Raw genomic sequence first — 14,783 nt, forward strand, 5'->3', positions numbered from 1 at the left:
CGGGAGACGATTGTTTGTAACACGCTACCGGAAATATTATACAGGGTGTTGCAAAAATAGCATAGTTAGTTATTCTGAACCACTAGGGAGTTATTCTACAAAGGCAAAAAGGCCTTTTTCGGACGGAGAGCATAGTTTTATAAATCAAAAATATGATTCTTGTATAAAATATGTTGTTTGTTGTATGAATAAACAAGCATTTTACTTAGATTTTGACGACTTTTGAAAATTTTGAAAAAAATATATATTTTTGTGCTATAATAGACCATTATTGCTTTTCTCAAAAGGCCTGTTAATTTTGCAAAATAAGTCAATTGTACCTAATATCTACCTACGTGTATTTGCATCACAAGGAAATTAAATTCAATTAACTGGACGCGAGAACCTCCCTAGGTATTCGCCGATGACTACCCCTTATCGGTTTCAACCATAAACATAATTATCTACCTAATATACCTACTACAAATAAAATGTTATGGAATTTCAATCCGAACTCTACTTCATTAGGCTACAAAATTCTAACGGAACTCCTAGTAGGTACTACACATGTAATTTAATTAGTAACCTAATATTTATGAAGTACCTACCGTAGCTACGGGCCACGCCGGTTTTCGTCGGCGAAATTCTCAGAATAATAATTTTCTCCCGCTTGGTAAAATTTGTCGAACATGAACGGCAGCAAAATGGAATGCTAAACGACCATAAGTTTCGGAAAAATATCCACCTATGAGAATCATTCATGTTATGAGTTTGCCCCTGAATTCATAGAAGAGGCTTGCAAATGTGTTAGACCGATAGTCAAATTAAAGGGCCTTACCACAAAAATTAAGACTGTATGGTCATCGCACATATAAGCGTAATATAAATTTATTTTATCAACCAGTAGAACGCGAGCTCGCGAACGTTGGTTGACAGACGAAAAAAGACGACCCCTTTACTTTACACTTATAAGTATATCTATGTGCTGAGACCCTTATACAGGTCTTTAGTGCTTTAAACGCCTTATAGATCTGTCAAATTTTGTTTTGAAACTTTTTAAACAATGTTTAAACTTTTGTATCGAGCTGACGCTATTATAGGTAGCCTCTGGCAAACTGACATTTGGTGCACTAGGCCCGCTCCATACTCTCTACGACAGCTTTTGTTTTGGGTCCCGACAAAATTATCCTAACTTCCTAACTAATATTATAAATGCGAAAGTAACTGTGTCTGTCTGTCTGTCTGTCTGTCTGTCTGTCTGTTACTCTTTCACGCCAAAACTACTGAACGGATTTGAATGAAATTTGGTATACATACGGTCTAGACCCTGGGAAAGAACATAGGCTACTTTTTATCCCGGAATTTCCACGGGAAAACTTTTTAAGGCGAAGCGAAGCGCGCGGGAACAGCTAGTTCACTATAAAACTACTGGCGAGCTATGCCGAATAGGGCCATCACACACAGTATTCGCTACGTCTCGTGTAGATTTGTTGAGAGTGCTTTAATAAAGTTTACATAAATAACAGAAATGTTAAAATCCAGTAACTTTTTCTAAATATTTTTCAGCTTCTGCTTTTCAAAATGTGTATGTATTGTTATTTAAGTGTAAAATATTATTATTAATTATGTATAAGCACATTATCTTTACATTGTATATACTATATTTATGCAGATTATCTCAAAGTATATTATAATAATACCTACAATAATATGTTACTATGTTTTCTTCGTAATTTATTTTATTTTAGTATTCAATGCAGGAAGACTCTTAGTAAAAGGAAAAGCCGAAATAAAACTTTGGAGGAAGTTTTCTTTTTGTTTGACTATGAAATTAGGATGAATACATTCCTCTACAATGTTTGGAACTTATTTTGCAGAATAAATATGACTGCTTTAAACATGAATATTTTAGTGTTTTCTTGTTTAGGTATGCAGTTAAGTATACGTATGGACATAACTAGATATGATTCTATTCTATTTTATTCCTACCACGATGTTCTGAAATGTACAGTTTGGAGATACAGTCAGCAAAACCATACAATCATAATTATTATTTTTACCGTCATCTCTACTGCCACTCTAGTAGATAATTGAGATAGCGACACCATAGTGGGTGTTGGAACTGCGACACTATTGCTAATGCAATTACATTGAATTTCGCCTGACTCATTCTCTGGAGTGTGTGAAATAGTAATTACAAGCTCTCTTGTGGCCTTATATTTCATTAGGGAAATGTTCACCGAATTTACCTTTGCTTTGAGTTATTGTTGAAGTTAATTATGAAGGTAGACGGAATGCTTACGTGAATTTCTATACAATTTATTATAGTTAAGTATTATGAACTTACAAATTATCTAAAATGTGTTAAAAAAAAGATATTATAGTAGTTTTAAAATATGTCAATCACAATTAACAAATTAATGTTGTACCTACTTATCTAAATTGAAAAGAAAAATATTATCAAAATTTGAGGATAATTTTATTTTTGGTTTCAAAGTAAACCGCCATAACATTACCGCATCACTGAAATATTCAGGAGCAAAATAAACAAGTGATTAATTCAAAACATAAACCTTATTATGATCCAATCCATCGAACAACGCTCACACCTAATTTAAATTCAGGTACCGACAGCAACAGCATTCGACTGCCAAACAGAATATCCAGTTACCTTTCATCCACCTGAAATAAGCAGCAATGCACTCACCGTGAGGAAAAGTCGCCTACATAATATCCGTTCGTTTTTTGCACACCGTACTTGAACATGCACAGTCTAATTCAGTCCGTAACTGTAGAATCGTTAAGTGCACGATTTCATCAATTTTTCATTAAGGAAAAAATACGATATATTTTCGCCGGGATAACTGGGAGCACGGGACACGACCACGGCGCTCGAGGGTTCGAGCAAAACTGGGATATTTAGCCGAGCCGAGCTTCAGCTGAAGTGGAAAGAGAGGGGGGTATAGGTGCGAGCGAGACAACACTGTGCAGAGGTGCGCAGGGAAAATTAAATGTTTATGTGGAATACGTGTAGTGAGATAGGGTTTTTACAGGTTTTTTTTTGACGCTGAGTTTAAAGTATATAGAGAGGGTAATTTTATAACCCGTGTGGTAGCTCATATTAGTTTATTAACAAAGGTTTTTCTAGGACTATCTGAAAAAGCGAGGCAATACCGACGGTCGCTTTCATTCGGAGGTAAAAAGGACCCCGTCTCAATTAGGATCACTGTATTGAAAATGTAATAAAGTGAAGTGCTTAAATTAGATGGGAACGTTTTTAACTAAACTTAATAAAATGATAAAGTGGTTAACGGTTCTGAAGAATTCAATAAAGGCTCTCTTGCGTCAGCAATAAATATTATAGCTAAATAAAAATTTCACTAATTTTAATAATTCTAATACAAATAACTTGTTTTTATTGTTGAGTATTTATTCAAAATAATAATTTTAATCACATGTATAGGTAGAAATCTATCCTATCAGTACGCAATTAAGGTACTTAAAAAATCTTCTTATTTTTTCATGCAATACGACATGGAACATAACGTTCACCAAATAATTTTATAATGTTTCACAATAATATAACTAATATATAACTACTTAATATATAACTACTAATAATATAACTACTTAGCAAAGTTGAACTTAATCTTAGATCTAAAAGCTCTATTTAGGTGCCATTACTGAAAATAAAGCTATTCAGGGGGATTTACCAAGAGAGAAATTTTATACTTATAAAATCTAAATAGGGGTTCTCTTGACATTTTGTCTCAAAAGGTTCTAAAGGTATTTCGAATTAAAAGTTCCGACTTGAACCTTTCCTAATTGCGGTATTAAGTTAAAGTATTATTAAGTTGGGATTTAAAAATTAAGCTGTGGCACAACTACAACCGTTTTGAGAGATTACTCACGGTCGGAATTGCTGTTTGAGTTTTGGTGAGTTTTAAGGTACTTTTGTTAATAAACTTTCAAAAATTAAATAACATTAAATGTTGTTTTGTGGGTATAATCTTTACAATATGTTTATTCCCAGGAGAAATTTTGTCCGGTTTAAACTATGAAATTCACGAAGGCAAATTTTTTAAATAAATATTATACTTGAAATATCAGAGCTAATTCAAACAAATATATGTAAGTACGGTCATGTGCAGAGAAACCTGACCCCCCCCCCCCCTCATAGTAACATAATGCTTCTAAGAGGGGTCAGATTTCTCTGCCTTATACTGCACTATGAATTGGTATATATCTATAATACCCTCAGAGTACATAATACCTTTAAGTATTGTTATAACCGGTGCAGTGAAAATTCGCTACCCGCTGGACTATTTTTCATAACCTTGCTAAGAAAACTTTCGATGAAATCGTTTCTCATTTCGTGTTGTTCGCTTAAACTTAGAACATTTTCAATAAACAATCAATCAATTACGCTTAGGTAGTTAATTAATTTAGAGAAAACTTGAAGGGTATTTCGTGGTATTTCCTATCAAATTAATAAGGAAATATTAGATCGTCCCCAACTCTCTAATAGGGGGGGATTTATTCAGTCCTCTTCGCTCGTGACTCGTTATTCAGGTGGTAATGTAATTGCCAATAAATTCTTTTGCTCCCAAAATTAGCACACCTACCATGGAGGCAGGATAAAGGACAAAAAATCTTTTGTATGAAAAAATAATAAAATGTATGGATTTGACTGTCATATGACTCATGCTATAATGATGATACACTTTCCAAGTGAGCTTTTATTTTGAATTACTTCGCCTTATGATCGAAGTACTTCGGTGAAGATTTGAGATTTTATTTGGTACAATGGTTGTAGGTTGAATTTAAAATATTTATCTCGACAGTAAACAAAATGCGAACAGTAGTTAGCTTTGACTCTCGCGTTAGTTGACTCTCCATCAAGTTCGTAACCGTACCTCTTATACATATAGTCTTGAATTTACCTACTCTTTGGTCGAGTCTCATTCCTGCCGTACGACTCCAATGGCCACCAAAACTGACCCCATCCTGTTAGAAGGTCTGCAAATTCATACATATTAATAGAAGTGCGCCTCCGTGCCACGACTTTTTATGACACACATAAAACAGTGTTGCCAACAATGAAAACGAAATAGGTTGGACGCAACCTTTTTGATGTTTTCTTTTTAAAAGCTCATCACTTGATGAGTTGGTCGCAGATGGTATGTTGGTGCTAGAGGTCACTTTAGTCTTGGAAAAAGTTTCGGAGCGCTAGGATACGGCTCTATCTAACTTCGATTGTTCGTTTGTTTGTAAAAAGCTAGAGTAACTCAGTACAAACAACGCAAGGGTTTATTTTTGTTTGCTGTGCTGAAATATTATATTTGGGGTAGGTATGTTACTGTGATGGATGCTAAATGTGCGATGTATATATATATATATATTATGCATGTCTTACGCTTAAATACTATAGGTAATAAGCACTAGAGAAAAAAGTTATTTTTTTTGCCTAACAGAAATAAATCAGCGAATTGCAAATCTTATGCGTTATTTTACCGATAGTCTTTTTTTATTTATTAGGGTAGTATACTTTTTAGCGTTGGACGTCTGAACATGATGGATAACCAGCCTACATCTGTCAAACACCAGATGAGGGTTGCCTCAAGACGGCAATCTTTCAAATATTCTCCAACATCGTAGGTACTTTTCAGATCACAAGGGGATTAACAAAGTGTTATTTCTATATAGGTTGGTTCAGTAGCTTTTTTTGTGAGCTATCGTAAGATTGAAGGCTAAAAGTGGACTAAGGTAACCAAAATAATCTTAAAATCTGCAGGCTGAAGTGGCAATAGGTCGGCCATAATAATTATATGCCGTAGAACCGATGACTGGTGATGTGAACTAAATACTCAGTAATGATAATTTAGACTGTTAAAATGATGCTTATGTTACGAAAAACGCCCCATTAACCGAATTTACGACTACCGATGTAAACAACGCACTTTTACATTTTCAAATCACTGAAAAGCAGCCACTTTTTTCACAAAAGGCTTCATAGGACTTCATACTGAAAGGATATGCCTCTCTGCTGGGTCGCCCCTCATTATCGAAGCCTATGAGCCACGTACGGTCTAAGTGTTCGCTAGTGATGTTCTATGTAGTGGATTATCGATTGTGGTATTTATTTAATTAATAAAAACAGACAATGGACTTTGTTATGATTATGAATAAAGAAAACATACTAAGCCTGAACCTATTTGTTAACACAAACTGTTTCACCAAGGCCTTAAAATCTACCATATATTCAACATTACAATCCTAAATTATCCCCGAGTGCTGTAGATAAATTTTTACCTAAAAATTTCCACAGAAAATAATGTAAAAGTGTTTCGAAGCTCGAATGAAAAAGCTAGTGTTTAAACATATTTTCACTGAACATCGATACTCAAACTATGAATTATTGTAGACGTCGCTTTGGTAAACCCTATTGATATAAGAGTATATAGGTAGGCTCTATTCACTATTACCTGGATTCAAGCATATTAAGTACTCACATAACCTTCTGTAGAAGGGAAAATAGGCCCGAGTCCGAAGTATCTTGAAAAAAACATTCATTTACTATAGGCCTATTTAGATTTTTAATTCTTACTAGAATAAAAAATACAAAAATGTGTTCGGACAAATATATAATTATAGATCTGAGAAAGACATTGAAAAAGCGTTAACTGCAATAGGCTTTTTAAGGGTAGGTACCTACCTAAGCGAAGTTTGCGGGCAGAGTAAATTTTTTACCTATTCGATTCCAAGCAAAAAAATATCGTATAGCCTATTAACCCTTCACCATAATAGCAATAAAATACTCGTCTGTATTAATATTTTTGTTGACTCGTCCAAGTGTAGATTTCCCAACGGGCGGCGGCGCGCAATCGGACAAATTGCGTTGATACGTTGAAGCGTCGCGGCCCGCCGGTGCAAGTGCAATCACCGCGGCTAGATCACTGATGAAATTGCACTCTGTATGAGAACAAATATAGCGTGTTTAACCTTAGACAGGTACAAGTCACCTGCGAGAGTGATAACATCATCGGCCTGTAATCGTCCATTAATTACTGAAAATAGGCCCTGTAAAAGGTGCATCACAACTCTGTTCTCGCCCTTAGTCATCCAACCACTAACTGTCAAAGGTCGTCGGTCCAGCAGGCTGGTGGGCGTCCCACGATGCCTGTACCTGGTCTTCAGTCGTGAATTTTACTGCAACTTACGAAAAATATGTACACTTTTTCTTCTATCATCTGCTCACAAAAGCTTAGTGATAGGTTCCCCTAGAGGCGCAACTATTTATGCAAGAAAACCTAAACTTTTATAGATTTCGACAAATTATCAAACCTGTACTAAACATACTGAATTATTTTTCGATATTTGTCCTGTCTGAATCATCATCGAATAACGCAGTTATCTGATGTTTGAGAATGCGATGCTCATAAGTCATGAGTAAGCAATGGGGGGAGACTTATTTACCTTTCGAAAAACGAAGTTTCAGAGCCCTGCTGTGCTAACCACGACTCTATCTCCATGTAATAAAGGTACCGATTGCACGAAAGCTCTCGTTCTTTATTTTTCCGTCAAGATGGAGTAGCCCTCCTGTATTGAAGTCACGTTGGTCGCAGGAAACTGTCTCATCATTGTTATGAGAAGAATCGGCTGCATACTGTCACGTTTTGCATTTTCTTTGTACACTTAATTAATTTGCATTAACATTGTGTTTGAATTTGCAAGTGCGGACGCAGTGTGGTAGGTCTGATAGGCTAGTATTGCATTCATTGACTTATACTATAGCTCGATAGGAGCAATAAGTAATGAAAAAGTTCCACCAAAAACACAGACTTAAAAACTGAAAACTAAAAAAAAATTAAACTTATTGCGTTCTCCGTAGGTTCCGTAGGCTGTTAAAATAATGTAAGTACTTAAATATTACAAACGGCGTCATTAAGCGGCCTTGTTTAGGAGTAACTTGATGCTATTGCCACTGGTACTTTTTCATTGGTCGCGAATGTACATTTGATAAATCAATCCTATTATTATTATCCATTTACCACGGCCATATGGGTCTCGAAGACGCCGTCAGCGCGCCCCCCCCCCCCCCCCTCCCCTCTTGTCTAAATTAAATTGAATAACATCCGGTAGACTGGAGCATGTGTAGATTTTAAATGAAAAAACTGGGGTGGAAAGGAGCCTCCCTGGAGTGATTAATGAACTGTCCTCATAGCATGCACTTTTATCAATGAATTAAAATACCTAGGTTTGATTAGTGGCTGCTTTCATAAATAACTCAAACTTATAAAAAAAGTTGAAGAAAACATACCTACCTATATAGGTAACTGTTGGGTTTTGACAAGTCCGCGATACACAGGTACCTTATCTGAAAGACCAGATGGGTTAGCACGGGCACAAATAAAACGTGACAAAAGTTTTGCATCGCGTAGCCTCAAGAGTGTGTGCCCCGTTCTAGTTATAGCAACATCTGTTAAATTAAATATAGTAAAAAGAAACTATGACTGCAAGAAACTATGCATACCTATATTAATATGATACATATAGTGAGCCAGGTTGGTCGAAACTCAATTTGACACGGCTGTAATATGTGGCCCCGAGATGCTGACGTGTCGGCCGAGTGTGTCGGCGCTGAGATTGCATTACACGGAGGGTTACTCTATACTGACGAAAAACGAACGTACGAGAGCTGTCGTGCAATCGGCACGTTTAATACAACAAGTCGTGGCTCGCAGCAGCGCTCAGAAACTTAGATTTTTATCATAAAGAGTGAGCCCCGAGCTACCGACCGATAGTGGTAGAGGTGAAAAAATAGGGGTACGTCAGTCTGGGTTAGATACATAATTATATTGAACCAAGCAGAGCACTTAACTTACTTAGGCCCGATTTCACCATTGAAGAATAAGGCTGTAACGATAATTATTAATCTTTAGTAAACAGACCTTATTCTCGGAATAGCCGAGATTCTTCAATGATGAAATGAGGTCTTTAAATTGCATTAGTATTCGTTTACGCGTCACAATTATTTCACAAACGGGTTTAATATTTGTTTGAAAGATTCATAAAAATCGGCATTTGCAAATTACCTAAGACTTCAACAATTATTCCTTACAATCGACGGGGGTTATTAACTTCTTTGCCTCGAGCACACAATATAAATACGACAGAAACTACAAAAGACAATCTTAAATATAATATGTAAACAACTCGTTAATCAGGCACTTTAGCCAAAGCTAGCATCCAATTCCACCACCCTTTCTTACCGGCAGCGTGAATCTTAAGTTTTATCAAAGAAGGGCTATAACGGCTTGATGCAAAGGTGCTTTTATGGTTGGCTAGACTCCACTTGAATTTTCTTTATCTTGGAATCTCTCCGAGACACCCTCCCGTTGCAGGAAATGGCTGGAAATCTTGTTATAACTACGTACGAAGTGAATTTTACGAGCGCGGTGTTATCGATGAATTTTGTGTTTCCTATCGGCAGGCCAATATCCGCATATTACGTACATGAGTGTTGTATTAATTTGTAGGCATGGATTGTGGTACCTACTATATTATAGCACCGAGGAATATGAATTTCTGGGGTATAAATTCTCGGTAAGTGAAATAAAATGCTAGCGCAAAACAACGGAAGGACTAAAATTACCTATTTTAATATTAAAAAAATTGCAGTGTTCTTAGTAAATAAAGCCATAAATCTTCCTAAATACATGGCATGAAATACTTCAAGCTCTTTTAATGCGAACTATTCGCGACAGAATGAATGCCAACAAAACTTTTAACTTTAAATTTCTATTACGCTGCAGCATTTGTATGCGCGGCGAATATTGGACACTCGGGTGTCCACGATTTATGGCATACATGGGACGGGACGGGACGGGACACGGTGCAGCGGGACAGCGTGGGACATCGGACACCGCACGGACAAGTCCGGAGATTAATTGCTGTGTCGCGTCGCCAACCTATTAACTCGTGGTTTACTTTCCATGTCTTTGGACATAGCATATGTAAGCGAACAAAATGAGGCACCTTTATTTGCTGGAATAACATAGTAGTAGTGACTAGTAACTAGGATATGACAGAAAACTATTTTATAATCATTCAATTAAGTTTTTTATTATTGTCAGCTACATTTAGGTGCCTAACTCTAAATTTTATGTAAATTTTATGAAGAAAATTAACTTTAGTAGGCACGGAGCTAATTGGAGCTGAATGTGTACAAATAAGATAAACCCAACATGTACTCTTTATTTGTATCACTAAACATCAAATACAAAATACTTACATCAAATTCACAACTTAAAATGAAGCAGTACAAAAAGGCAGCTATTGCACACCTAATAAAAACCATTCTTTAGCAGACAACCACAGTTTTTTCTTTAATATCAAACCTTTCACTTTAAACGTGGCCGTATATAAAAATCTACAAAGAAAACTGCCAAAACCACGGGCATCGCCAAAAAAGCACGGCCAAAACTCACGTGCGGCTCGGACGCGGGTGTCCAAGATTTACGACTTGTCCGGGACACCCCGGGACAGCCCGGGACAGTCTCGGGACATTCTCGGAGATTAATTGCTCAGTTAGCATAAACACGCGCCGGTCACAGCTGATTCTTAAATCTCTGCCGCGCATAATTTGCTTCGCACCGGGTCGCCTTTAGAAGGGTCACTCTATACTGGCGAAAAAGGGACGAACGAGAGCTGTTGTGCAATTGGCACGTTTAATACAACGAGATAGAGTCGTGGCTCGCGCAGCAGCACACAGAAAGTAAGTTTTTCGTCATAATAGAGTGACCCCCCAGGAGCCGGCTGAGGAATTTGGGAAGCCGTTGTGGTTTTTAGACTTACGCTGTAGTGTCCAACTGTGTTTAATTTTAAGCCATCACAAAGGGTTTTAGGTTTGAATTGTGTGTCAAGTACTATAATTAATTAGGTAGGTATATTCAAATATTTTTTTATTGTCATATTTACTTAAGTTAACTTAGTCTTAATAATGTATTCTTGTTATTTAGTTAAGTTTTCCTATAAAAATAAAATAAAATAAAAAAATAAGTCTATTATATTGAATGGTTAATATATTTATTAGTTTATTTTTAATGTTGGTTGAATTGGATACTTTTTGGAATTCCACGGATAAATTTTCACCCTAATTAGGTAAGTTTTTACGTACAATGCACATATTTATTTTTTAAATTAGTTCCTGAAAAGTCTTTAAAAAATACATTATGAGTGCGTTCGTGTATTAAATTAAGTAGACCCAAGCGAAGAACAGATGATGAGCATTAAACTTGATAAATTGCAGATTTTATAAGTATACGTAAGTGTCTTTGTCTACGATGTTGCGTCGTATTTAGCCGCGTACAGACCTGCCCAACGAACGCCAACGAACGTTTATCGTTGACCTTCGTTGCTGCAATCTGCCCTGTATTTTGTATGATAAATATCCATCGTTGGGATAACCGTTGGCGTTCGTTGGGCGTTCGTTGGCCCGGTCTGTACGCAGCTTTTGAATAATCCAGAATGTAAACAGAAACGCTTGAAGGAATGAATCCGCCCGCTATTCCACTGCTGGAGGGTTACTCTATACTGGCGAAAAATGATGGCTCTATAATGGCTAATGAACGAGAGCTGTCGTGCAAACGCGTTTAAAGCTGCGTACACACCGGGCCAACGAACGCCCAACGAACGCCAACGGTTATCCCAACGATGGATATTTATCATACATAATACAGGGCAGATTCCAGCAACGAAGGCCAACGAAATCCGTTCGTTGGCCTTCGTTGGGCCGGTCTGTACGCAGCTTAATACAACGAATGAACGGCTCGCACAGCAGCGCACTGAAACTTCGTTTTTCGTCATATAGAGTGACTCATCTGGTCATAGCCTCGATCACACCTCTTTCCTCATTATCCAGCCACTACCAGCTACCAGCCAAGTACTCGTACTGTATGTTAGGCATCACCCGTTTTACATAAAACATGGCTTAGAATATATACCTGCTGATCAAGTCAGGTCTCGTAAAATTGAAAATATACACTTATAGTTGAGCTGCACGCAAGAAGTCAGTTACAAGGAATATTTATGTACAACATTGTCAGTGGGTTTATGTAAATCGGTTATTTAGGTAAGTTTACGGAGTAAGAAAAAGCTTTGTTGCGTGACGATTACAGACCACTATTGACATTATACAACCACATCATGGAATTAGGAGGTACTCTCATTGTTGCAGCTGCTCTCTTTTTAAAGAGGAGTATTATAAGTTTATCGTGTATGTATATCTTTGTGTGTGTATCTGTCTGTAGTAGCGTAGCTCCGAAACGGCTGATTCGATTTTCGATTGGTTTTCTTTAGGTTCGTAGGTAAAGGTTATGTTACCCCAAGTATTCTTAGGGTTTTTTTAACGTTGATTTGGTTTTTACAGCAGCTATAAGCTCATGTTAGTTGACGGAAAGCTACGAGCACATGGACTGAGTTACACGGAAGCCAGCAGGGTAGACGATGACGGGATGTACTGTGAAGGCCCTCTGTACCACTGCTATACCATAGCATAGGAAAGGAATAGCAAAAGCCATCGTTCAACAATTACACGAAGTTTTTTGTACAGTCCATATTTTAAAGTTTTGACTTTGTATTAATAATCCACATTCTCAACCAGTAAGAAATGGACTAAATGCACTGTTAATATCAACGTTATAAGAACAAGAAAAGTATTTTTCCTGTGTCCGCCATAGCATGTCCCTTTCATAGAACCACGGTACGTCTTACACCAAACAAAAATAGTAACTAACACGTTCACAGAAGAGTTTAGTATCAAAGTTTGTGAGCTATTTCCAAGGGACAATGGGTTCTGTTTGGCGTTAACGTACAGGGAAAGGCAGTTTTTCCTTAAATGCTTAATGCATTTTTGAAATTTCACGCTAATTTGATACGTATTTATCAATCTCGAGCTGACGTTCCGGAAAATATGAATCTGAAATAGAAATTTTCAGTATTTGTCCATGTTAAATAGAATCGAAAAAAGATAGCCAAATTGTAGAGTTTGGTTTAAAGCTACTTTTTTCTTGCCTTGAAAACGTAAATATCATGTTCCAAGTTTAATATAATATTATTTTTTTTAATTGGGGTAATTTGGTGTTGGTATTTTGTAAGTAAAACTTTATCATTGCTCGCAAATGTATTATGCCATCCCCCAAAAAAATCTACCAAATCACGACGACCACATTTATGCACCTTTCCACTTAAAAGCTGCGTCCATGCATTCTGATGTTTCGCTGTCTCGGAGGAGTGTGTTGAGATACCTCCCCCCCCCCTACTCTATTTACCTCACCCCCTTGCCCGGGAATTCTCGGTACGGATAAACGCTAATGATATGCTTGCTTGAGCTTCTAGACGTTTCTGCCTGCCAGTGGAACATGAGCTAGAGATGTCCTGGAAGATTGGATTTTTTTTTAAAGTGTCGGTCTGTACATTATTAGTCAAGAGACAAAGATGACTTATTTTAATGGAGTTTGGTGTCCGAGTATAGCGTGGGAGCTAGAGAGTTCGAGGAATGAAGTAAGCCATTAAAGAAGTATAATGAAATGCTTTTTTTTTAAAGGGGGTGTTATATGTTTGACGTGTATGTGTATTTTTGTGTCACTCGCTTTTCGCTGAACATATTTTGTACTCATGTGATAGGTCACGCCGTGTTGAGTGCCGTTTGAGTGCAATAAACAATAATTACAAATTCGCCTTTTCATTTCTTTTTAGGCACATCTCTAGTCTCGCTACTTATCGCGTGGATATGTGTGGAGGCTGAAACAGCGTATGTTTAGTGCACTGCAGTTTAGCCAAATCATGTTTAGCTGGCTGAGTTTCCTCTAAAATCGAATAGCCCGACTTCAAAAAGCTTCGCAGTTTTGCGTGTTATGTTGTAGTCTGTTTGAGTTGAATTTAGTACCAAAGCTATGTTTATTTATTTGTGGTTGTTCATTTATTTTATGCGTATTCCATACTACACTTCGAAACTTATTTATTTATTTATTTACTCTTTATTGTACACAAAAATCAATTTTTACATGGAAACATTTAAAAATCATAGCTAATAATTTGCGCACAAAGGCGGACTTATTGCTAAAAAGCAATTTCTACCAGCCAACTGAAACTGTATTATAATATATTACTACATATATTTAATTACTAATTCCTTCCTTAACCTAATAAAGGTCAAAAAATTAACTAAAATAATATTTTTGTAGGTACATTTTCAGCGTATTTTACAAATCAGCCCCAATTTAGATCTAGCTTCGTAAAATTGCGAGCGTATTATTTTTCTCAAAATGTCCACAATGGCGGACAGTCAGAATGACCTAATTAGTTTAGCAGCAGCCACTCGTCAGCTCACATGAATTATTTAATATTCTTATTGCAGACCCACTCGGAAATAGCACACTTTTGATGCACAACATTATTTGTATTATCATTGTGCTATTTAATTTTACAGTACAGATTGTTGAACTAAAGTAAATAATAATATTATGGCGACTTCGTTTCCCTATTATGTTTTTTAGCGTATTTTCACATTCTGATTTCATTTCCGGGCTTAGATATAACATCCTGCACACGTAGTTTTTGGCTTAGTATACTTATCCTTTTTACAACATCCTGTATACTAAAATCTTTTACATTCCAGTTCACAAAATTATTTATGTTATCTGCGGTCCAGTCGATATTCTGTCCAGTATTCAGTTGTTATTTATGTATCGGTCACATTGACGTGACTTCGACGCAATCAGCGTTAAAATTCCATCCTTCAT

At 36.6% G+C, this 14,783-nt stretch overlaps 1 protein-coding gene across 1 annotated transcript in view; it reads right to left on the minus strand.

The window, feature by feature from the left end:
• The window catches only part of LOC105394982 (spondin-2), a 52,143-nt gene extending 49,251 nt beyond the window's left edge, over window positions 1-2,892 (minus strand). Inside the window, exon 1 of the mRNA XM_038113429.2 lies at window positions 2,687-2,892. The gene's annotated coding sequence lies outside the window, so the exon portion shown is untranslated. The remainder of the gene's footprint in view (window positions 1-2,686) is intronic.
• Between the last annotated feature and the right edge of the window lie 11,891 nt (window positions 2,893-14,783).

The sequence above is a fragment of the Plutella xylostella genome, chromosome 23 (genome assembly GCF_932276165.1).
Source record: "Plutella xylostella chromosome 23, ilPluXylo3.1, whole genome shotgun sequence".
Taxonomy (NCBI): domain Eukaryota; kingdom Metazoa; phylum Arthropoda; class Insecta; order Lepidoptera; family Plutellidae; genus Plutella; species Plutella xylostella.